Genomic DNA, 9,925 nt, shown 5'->3' with positions numbered 1-9,925 from the left:
TTAAGTGTCATTAGAACCAATATTTCGAAAGACTTTAAAGACATATACAAAGAGTGCTAATTGTCGCTAAAAATACATATTTAGCGATAATTTAAAATTAATTGTCATTAATGATCTTTTTTTAATATAGTGACAATAACTTATCTCCCCCTTTTATGCCTTCGATTATTATGGATTGGCCAGACTTAGACCTAATATTAAATTTGTCGTGAACTTTAATCTTCACCAAGAAGTATCAATCTTCTATATGGAGGTTGAGGTAGGGTCTCTCTATAATTTAGAGAAATAAAGTTTAGCATATACAAAGGATCTCAAAGGGATAGTTCTTTTTGTGTATATATTTTTTTCTTCCTTTTTGTGTGTGGAGGGGATTAATTAGGGTTAAGTTCCAAGATAGAAGTCAAATGAAGATAAATCAAATCAAGTCCTTAAATTTGATGCTGATATACATGTGGGGATCCCTAACATCAAAATGGGACCCTTAATACCACTGGCATCTATTAAATTTTTGAATAGTCATTAAGTTCCTCTAGTTTTTAATGAGTGTTGCCTCATTCACTAGTTAGTTCTTGTTTGGTACGTGTGATAAAGATCTAGACAACTTGTGTTAGATTTTTTTTTTTTAATCTATAACATAGGTAGATACTAGCTTTCCCTTTCCTTATCCTTACAAGTACTGGAATTTATATAAATTTCATTATATTAAGAGCTAATTATATTGACGTATCTTTATTATAATATTATTACGAATTTTTTCAGATTTTGGTGTTTCTTGATATATATATCTTGAAATACATGACAAATTAGGTGTAATTTGTACTAGATATATTGTGTTCAAGTAGATTTGCATGTATCTGGGTTACGTAACAAATCTCGCTCGCCTTCCTTTCGTCTCGTTCGTCACTCTAATATGTATCTGGTATCCTAGATACATGCAATTTACACCAAATACATACGGATACATATATCTAGTATGTATTTACTGTGATTCACATTTACCTAAGATACATAACTAATCTCGCTCGACTTTCTCCCTATTTTAGTGTATCTGATAGCAAAATATATGTATCTAGTGTATCTTCTTCAATATATGACCAAAAAACTCTTAATTAATGGTAAAATACATAATATTTTTAGAATATAACTAATAATAATATATACACGATGTTGGAATTAATGCATCAATGTTTAGTCTTCCAAAATAGTCTCTTAGTTTTTCAAGAAGTCTTTTTAGAATTCCGTAGTACATGTATCTAGTAAATTGTGATACATGTATTTAGTTATTTGTGCAAGACTTTTTGTTTTCTATTTTGATTAGTATAAATAGTGATGTAGTTGATGATTGTAATCATCTCAAGTGGCCTTAAGTAGCCTATAATAAACTTGAGCATTTTTTAAAGATATTATTTTTCCTTTCATATTTCCTACAAATTGGTATCAAGAGCAGGTTTTCGTTCTTAATCTGGGGTTAGGTGAAGAAAAAAAATATGGCATCCAAAACAAATGAAGGTGCTGATTCTTCAGTTGTTCTTACTCCATTTTTTGATGGAACTGATTTTGAATACTGGAAGATAAGAATGAGAACACATTTGAAAGCTGAAGGTTTGTGGACTATTGTTGCAAATGGCTTTGAAGAGCCAGAAAACGATGGTGATCTTACAGCAACAGAGATGAAAAATCTTGAGGCTAAGTATCGTCAAGATGCAAAAGCCTTAAGCAAAATCCAAATGGGAGTCTCAAGAGCATATTTTGCAAAAATTGCTACTTGTGAGACTGCAAAGGAAACTTGGGATTTTCTGGAAACTGAGGTGTATGGTGACGAAAAGGTATGAATTATAAATCTTCAAACTCTTAGAAGAGAGTTTCAAAAATTAAAGATGATAGAATCTGAAAAAATTGATGAATATTGTACAAGAGTCATGAATATTGTTAATGAAATGAGAAATCATAGTGATACAATTTCTGACCAACAAGTTGTGGAAAAGATTCTAATTAGTGTCACTGGAAAAGTATGAGTACATCGTTCTATCACTGAGGAGACGAAAGATCTTTCTAAGCTTTCCATCAAAGAGCTAGTTGGATCATTTCGTGCACACGAAAAGCGAAGATTTTTTCGTGAAGATCAACCCAAAGAGACGACTTTCCAGTCTAAAATAAATGAGAATTCTCAAAATTTCTCAAAAAATCATCCGAAGAAAAATCAAAAGCCAAAAAAGAAGCAGGATCATGATGGTTCTTCCAAGAAGGTTGAAGAAAAAGGTGAAAAAAACTCTAGTCTTTTTTGTAAAATTTGCAAAAAGACTAATCACAATGCAGAAAAATGTTAGCACAAAGGCAAGCCCCGATGTAACTTTTGTAAAAAGTTTGGCCATGTTGAAAAGGATTGTTGGCACAAGAAACGAGAGCAAGCAAGTTTTTGTGAAAAACATGAGGAAGAAAGGGAAGAAAATCTTTTCTTTGCTTTTAAATCTGATGCTTCAACAAAAAGCAATGAATGGTATGTTGATAGTGGTTGTACTAATCACATGACTGGAGATGAAAAGACTTTCCTCTCAATTAATAATAGCATCACTACTAAAGTGAAGATGGGGAATGGAGCCTTAGTTGATGCGAAAGGTAAAGGTACTATTTCGATCAACATGAAAGGATGCGGTAAGCAAATTCATGATGTTCTTTATGTTCCTGACTTGGAAGAAAATTTGCTTAGTGTTGGTCAACTCATGGAAAATGGTTATTCTCTTGTGTTTAGAGATAATTATTGCAAGATTTATGATAAAATTGAGCCAAATCAAATCATTGTTGAAGTAAAGATGATAAAAAGAAACTTCTCTTTGCAATTTTATTACAATGCATTAAAAATGAAATTGTAGATGATTCATGGCTTTGGCACAAAAGATTGTGTCACTTGAATTTTCATGGTTTAAAGCTTCTCAAGCAAAATGACATGGTCCAAGGCCTTCCTGAGATATATACTGAGGTGGATACATGTGAAAGTTGTATAATGGGAAAGCAACACAGGAAGTCTTTTGCAAAAGGGGTGTCTTGGAGAGCAAGTGTATTTTTGGAACTAATTCATACCGACATTTGTGGACCAATGAAGACTCCATCTTTTGGAAGTCAAAGGTATTTTCTAATCTTTATTGATGATTTCTCAAGAATGACTTAGGTTTATTTCTTGAAAAAAAAGTCAGAAGCATTTTCTACATTCAAGAAATTTAAAGCCCTTGTTGAGAAGCAAAAAGGTTGCAGCATCAAAACCATTCGCAGTGATCGAGGAGGTGAGTACACAAGTCGAAAATTTGAAGAATATTACAAAAATGAAGGCATTCAGAAGCAACTTACAGCAGGGTATACTCCTCAACAAAATGGTGTATTTGAAAGAAGAAATAGAACAATTGTTGAAATGGCCAGAACTATGATGAATGAGAAAGGGCTGCCAAAATATTTTTGGGCAGAAGCAGTGCATACAGCACTTCACATCCTTAACAGGTGTCCAACAAAGGCACTAAAGGACAAGACACTAGTTGAAGCTTGGAGTGGAATTAAACCTTCTGTAAGTCATTTTAAAATTTTTGGGTGTGTTTGTTATGCTCATGTACCTGCTGAGAAAAGAACAAAATTGGATGAAAAAAGTCAAAAATGTGTCTTTCTTGGTTATAGTGATATTACAAAAGGATATAGGCTTCTTGATGTCAAAACTAACAAACTTGATGAAAAAACAACATGGAATTGGGAGGATAAAAAGATAGAGAATACTGCTATCATATCTTCAAATTAAGAAGAGAATGAGAAAGATGAAGATGTCTCTCAAGGGGGAGAAATCTCAGATTCAGATAATGAAGAACCGCCTCCAAGCGGAACAAAAATGTTGAGTGACATTTATCAAAGATGTAATTTTGCCGGTGTTGAGCCAGAAAATTATGAAGAAACAATAAAGCATGATGTTTGGAAGAAAGCCATGGAAGAAGAAATTCGAATGATCGAAAAAAAATAATACTTGGGAGCTTGTGGCTATTCCTAGAGAAAGAGAAGTTGTAAGTCTAAAATGGATTTACAAAATCAAACTCAATCAGGAAGGAGATATTCAAAAGCACAAAGCAAGGTTGGTTGCTAGAGGCTTCACGCAAAAACCAGGTATTGATTTTTATGAAACTTTCTCTCCAGTTGCTCTCTTGAGACAATTAGAACTGTAATTGTTGTTGCTGCACAAAAGAAATGAAAGATATTTCAACTTGATGTTAAATCAGCATTTCTGAATGGAAAACTTGATGAAGAGATTTATGTTGAGCAACCTCAAGGATTTTTTGTTCAAGGGGGAGAAGAAAAGGTGTATAGACTAAAAAAAGCTCTTTAAAGGCTGAAGCAAGCTCCAAGAGCCTGGTACAATGAAATTGATACATACTTTCTGAAAAATAATTTTCAGAGAAGTAAAAGTGAAGCCACTTTGTATGTGAAGAAAGAACATGGCATCATTATCATTGTTTGTCTCTATGTGGATGATTTGCTCTTTATAGGAAATGATGTAAAGATGATGCAAAATTTCAAAGAAGATATGATGCAAGCTTATGAAATGAGTGATCTTGGATTGCTAAATTATTTCTTGGGCATCGAAGTTTCTCAAGTGAAAGAAGGAATTTTAATTTCTCAAAAGAAGTATACTAAAAGTATTCTTCAAAAATTCAAAATGATGGATTGCAGGTCTGTGGCCATACCATTAGCAGCAAATGAGAAGTTTAGAAAAGATGATGGAGAAAAGAAAGTTAATAGCTCACTTTTTAGGAGTTTGATTGGAAGTTTGCTATATCTTACTTCAACAAGGCCAGATATTATGTTTGCTGCTAGTTTATTATCCAGATTCATGCAAGAACCAAGCCAAGTGCATTTTGGAGCTGCAAAGCGTGTTCTACGCTACTTGCAAGGAACAATGGATTATGGGATAATGTACAAATTTGGTGGAAATTTGAACTTAATTGGTTATTCTGATAGTGATTGGGCTGGAAGTATAGATGACATGAAGAGTACTTCTGGTTATGCTTTCTTATTTGGATCAAGCATTTGTTCTTGGTTATCAAAAAAGCAAAGTGTTGTTGATCAATCCACTGCCGAAGCAGAATATGTTTCAGCATCAAAGGCTACTTCTCAAGCTATTTCGCTTAGGAGAATATTTGAAGACATTGGTGAAAAACAAAAAAAAAGGGATTGTTCTGTATTGTGATAACAAATCAGCAATTGCAATTGCCAAGAATCCAGTTTGCCATGAAAGATCAAAGCATATTTCCATCAAGTATCATTTTATCCGAGAATCACAAGAGAAAGGCGAAATTCAGTTGCATTATTATCAGACAGGAGAACAACTTGCTGACATCTTCACCAAAGCACTTCCAAGAGAAAAATTGTGCTATCTTCGAGAACGCATTGGAGTTATCAAGCAAATGCATTAAGGGGGAGTGTTGGAATTAATGCATCAATGTTTAGTCTTCCAAAATTGTCTCTTAATTTTTCAAGAAGTCTTTTTAGAATTCCGTAGTATATGTATCTAGTAAATTGTGATACATGTATTTAGTTATTTGTGCAAGACTTTTTGTTTTCTATTTTGAGTAGTATAAATAGTGATGTAGTTGATGATTGTAATCATCTCAAGTGGCCTTAAATAGCCTATAATAAACTTGAGCATTTTTTAAAGATATTATTTTTCCTTCCATATTTCCTACACACGATACTGAAATATATTTAATTAATTACGGCAGTTTCGCATATGTGTGTGTGTATATATATATATATATATATATATATATATATATATAAATAAATTATCAATAATACAGTGAAGTGTATTTTCTAAAAAATTTAAAATCTATAAACTAAAAATTTCACTATCACCTTTATTGACCAATATTGCCATTTCCCCCAATCCACTGTCCAATTTTCTATATCTTCCAGCAGGTACAGAATGTGCATTTTCAAATTTGTTGATAAATCATAAATGTCAATTACCAAACACGTGAAATCAAGTAACACGCTAATAATAAGATACATGTAGAATTTGTTGAGCTATTTCAAAATTTCACACCTTTATTCCCATGACATGAATTAATGATAAAGACCATATCATACTTGTTTTATTTTACTAATCTAAACGATATATCGACCTTACAAACTTGAGGAAATAGAAGATCAAATTGAACTTCTATAAGACTTGTAAAAAAAATTTGACACTAACAATTCTTCTAATAATTTTGGGCCTTGAATTTTTCATACGACTATTTGATATTATGTATCCATTTTTGGAAGAGTGAAAAAGTCACTACTACCGAAGATCCCCCCCGCACACTAATTTTAGATAGGTCGAAGATTAATTTGATTCATAACTTTCATTGAATAAGCAGTAAAGATAAATTAGATGCATAATTTACTTTTAATACGTAGTACATATTTATCATAATATTGCTATAAATGATAGTAAATAAATTTTTTACTACTTAATTCAACGAAAATTATGACATAATTTTTGCTACAGTTTCTGGGGAGAGAGACGAATGACAAAGTGTTTGCTACAGTTTAGAATTAAATAAAAGTGTGATTATAATATTTAATTTGAATTAATAGTTTATTATTTTATATAAAAATTTTTATAAAACTATACCATATATTAAAATTATTATTGTTATATAAATATTTTCTTAATATAATATATGGAAAAATTGTATATAATAGCAAACTAATAAACTAAAATAAATGGAGTAGCTAGAGTTTGATTTAATTGTGCTCCATAGCAAACGTTTGCAAAAAATTGCCAGGCGCCTCTCTCCCAAATATCTCGCTCACCACTCTCCATCAATCTCTCGCTCGCTTCCTCGCTTTTTATACAAATACAAGTGTATAAAAATTGTTTCTAATTGTATAAAGCAGAGAAAATTATATAAATACATATATTTTTGTTCCCCTCTATCCCCTCTTCCAGATATCGCTCGCCACTCTCCCAAATCTCGCTCGCCACCCTTGCCTTTCTCACTTATACAAACAGAAGCGAAATGTATAAATTGCGTTTCTGTTTGTATAGAGCGTGAGAAAATTGTATATACACATGCAAGTACATGTATTTTCGTCCTATACACTTATAATTATACAATAAAAATACTCCTCTGCCCAGTTTCTTTTGTCTTTCTCTTTTTCTCGTTTTATACAATTTTTAAATTGTATCTAATTTCTCTCTTTCTCGTTTTATATAATTCGATTCAATTGTATATTCCTTGTCAAGTCTCTTTTGTCTTTCTCTCTTTCTCATTTTTATACAAATTCAAATTGTATATAATCATTCTATACACTTATAATAATACAATTCGTTTTATACACTTCGTTTTTATACAGTTCTCTGCCCAAGTGTCTTTCTCTTTCTTGTTTTATACACTTCGTTTTATACAATTTGTTTCAACTGTATATGTATAGCGAATTATATAATTTGCTATGAAGCATAATTATGCAAACTTTGCTATAGCATACAAATATGAATTTTTTATTTACTATATGTGAAAGTTGCCCATAATATATTAGTGTAAGTTTCTCTTTATTGATAAGAAAGCCCATAATATATCTAAGAAAGCCCATACTATTATCAAGAAACTGACCCAAATTGTAGAGGGTTCAACATTCTGAAGTAGAAAGGATGCCAAAGTAACCAAAATTAATTTTGTTCTTCAAAATATAGTCACTATTTATGAAGTATTTAAAAATTAGTCACTTTGGTACTCCACCACTTCTTCCTCCTCTTGGGGAAAAAGAATGATAAAAGCGCTAAAATAGCTACTGTGGATTGCTTGATAGAGTGTATTATAAAAAATAATGCATAAATTAACTTTATTAATAATATCTTATTTAGTGTATTTTTTTATGGATGTACGATTAATATGTGCATTAATTAAACTTTATGTTGTAGTGTTATGTATATGAGAGTGCATTCGTTTGGCAGAATATACAAAAATAATGTTAAATAGAATGTATTAATAATGCTTGTATTAGCAATATATATATTAGTTATACTTGCATTAATTATACATAGATTATTTTTATGAATCGTTTGATTTAATGCATAAAAATAGAATGCATTGCATAGAAAATTTAATTTACAAAGATACTCTCCACTATTATGGTGAAAAAGATGTAAAAAATATTTAGAGTGGTAGTTGTGTCTTTAATCATGCTAATACATGCATTAAAATCATTGCATTGCTAATACCTAGAAATGTTTGGTATTAGCAATACATATCTTAATACACATATGAGCCGTTTGGTGGGAGGTATTGATTAAAATAGTTCCTTGGTTTAAAATTTAGTCCCTCTAATACGATGTTTGTTGCACAATTCAACTCAAACACACCTAATACATGAATAACTTAATACAATATATGTCGTCTTATTAAGGATATCTAGGGATACTAATTTCAGATTTACTAATACATCGATAAGAAAACAAATTATTAAATTGCCCTTCAATTTCTTTATAAATCTCAAATTTACTAATACATCGATAAGAAAATAAATTATTAAATTGCCCTTCAATTTCTTTATACATACTTTAGAATTGGTAAAAAAAATTCACGCTATTCTATTTTTTGGCGCCTTTCCTTTTTTTGTTGGAGGACTTTTCTCTTCTTTGGCGATGGAGATGATGTAGTCGTAAAAGGTTAATATTTGAATAACATCATCACTGTTAGCCGTATAGGGTTTATACAAGTTTGAACTTTTTTCTTTTCTTTCATTTTTGTTTTCAAATGGTTATAAGTATTGAAATGTGCTTGAAAATTAAATTAGTATTTTGTGGGTTGAAATCTTTTATGCTTAAAATTTATAGATTTTTGTTCATATTGTGCATATTGATTTGTCTATTTTTATGAAAAACTTAGGTGTTATTATGGATCTTCAATATCTTTCGTGTACTGATTATATTATTCTAGAGGAGATAATGTGTTAACGAAAAATTTTAGTATGTGAGAGGCACACTTATTGTCAGTTGTGTGAGGCTTTCTTTGGCTGCCAACTGTAAAAATAGGACCCATTTCTTACTATTTCATTCTCTTTCATTTTTATTACTTTTCTCATTCATTTTAAACTTTTTCTTTACTTTCTTTTTTTCTCCTTTTTCTTTACTTTCCCCTCCTCTATATGTTATAAAGAATTTTTCAGACTTACCCAAAATGTCTAAAATATCTAATATGTATGTTTTATTTGTATAATATTATATATTTAAGGAAAAATTAAAGTGAATGTAACAAGAAATTTTCAATCTAATATTTGAATAAAATTGAAGAAATTGAAGATAGTGAAATTACTATTAAAAAAACATAAATTTTTGTATATTAATTTCATAAATTGAATCTTTTATTAAAGTGAATGTGACAAGAAATTTTGTATTATTTGAATGAAATTGAAGATAGTGAAATTACAATTAAAAATATATAAAATTTTGTATATTAATTTCATGAATTGAATCTTTTATTTTTGTGTAAATATCTTATATGACGATATATAAGGAATATGAGAATTTAGATATTTTGTGAAGTTATTTGTTTTTGTGTTTGTTATAAAAAAATTATATTGTAAATTTTCTCATCATATTATTCTACTAATTAATGGTTCATAAACCACTTTGTTCTCTTCATGTGTTTCTCGTTATAATAATCAAATTGTTTATATTTATTCGTAATTTAAGTATTTTTGTTTTGATTGTTAAGAGTGCATCTTCATTTTCAGGATTGTTCAACGACATGAGTTTGGAATTCCCTATTGATCTTGATGATGATGAAGAAGTTGATTTTAGTCAGAGACCTAATATGATTACGAGAGAAGTTGAAAATGCTGCTAGAGCTACTACATTTTCTGAAGCATCTAGCTTTTGAACCTGAAGAAGCTGGATCCATCAAATTAATAA

This window comes from Solanum pennellii, chromosome 2 (assembly GCF_001406875.1).
Source record: "Solanum pennellii chromosome 2, SPENNV200".
Classification (NCBI taxonomy): domain Eukaryota; kingdom Viridiplantae; phylum Streptophyta; class Magnoliopsida; order Solanales; family Solanaceae; genus Solanum; species Solanum pennellii.
The sequence above is the reverse complement of the archived record's forward strand: the minus strand, read 5'-3'. Positions refer to the sequence as shown.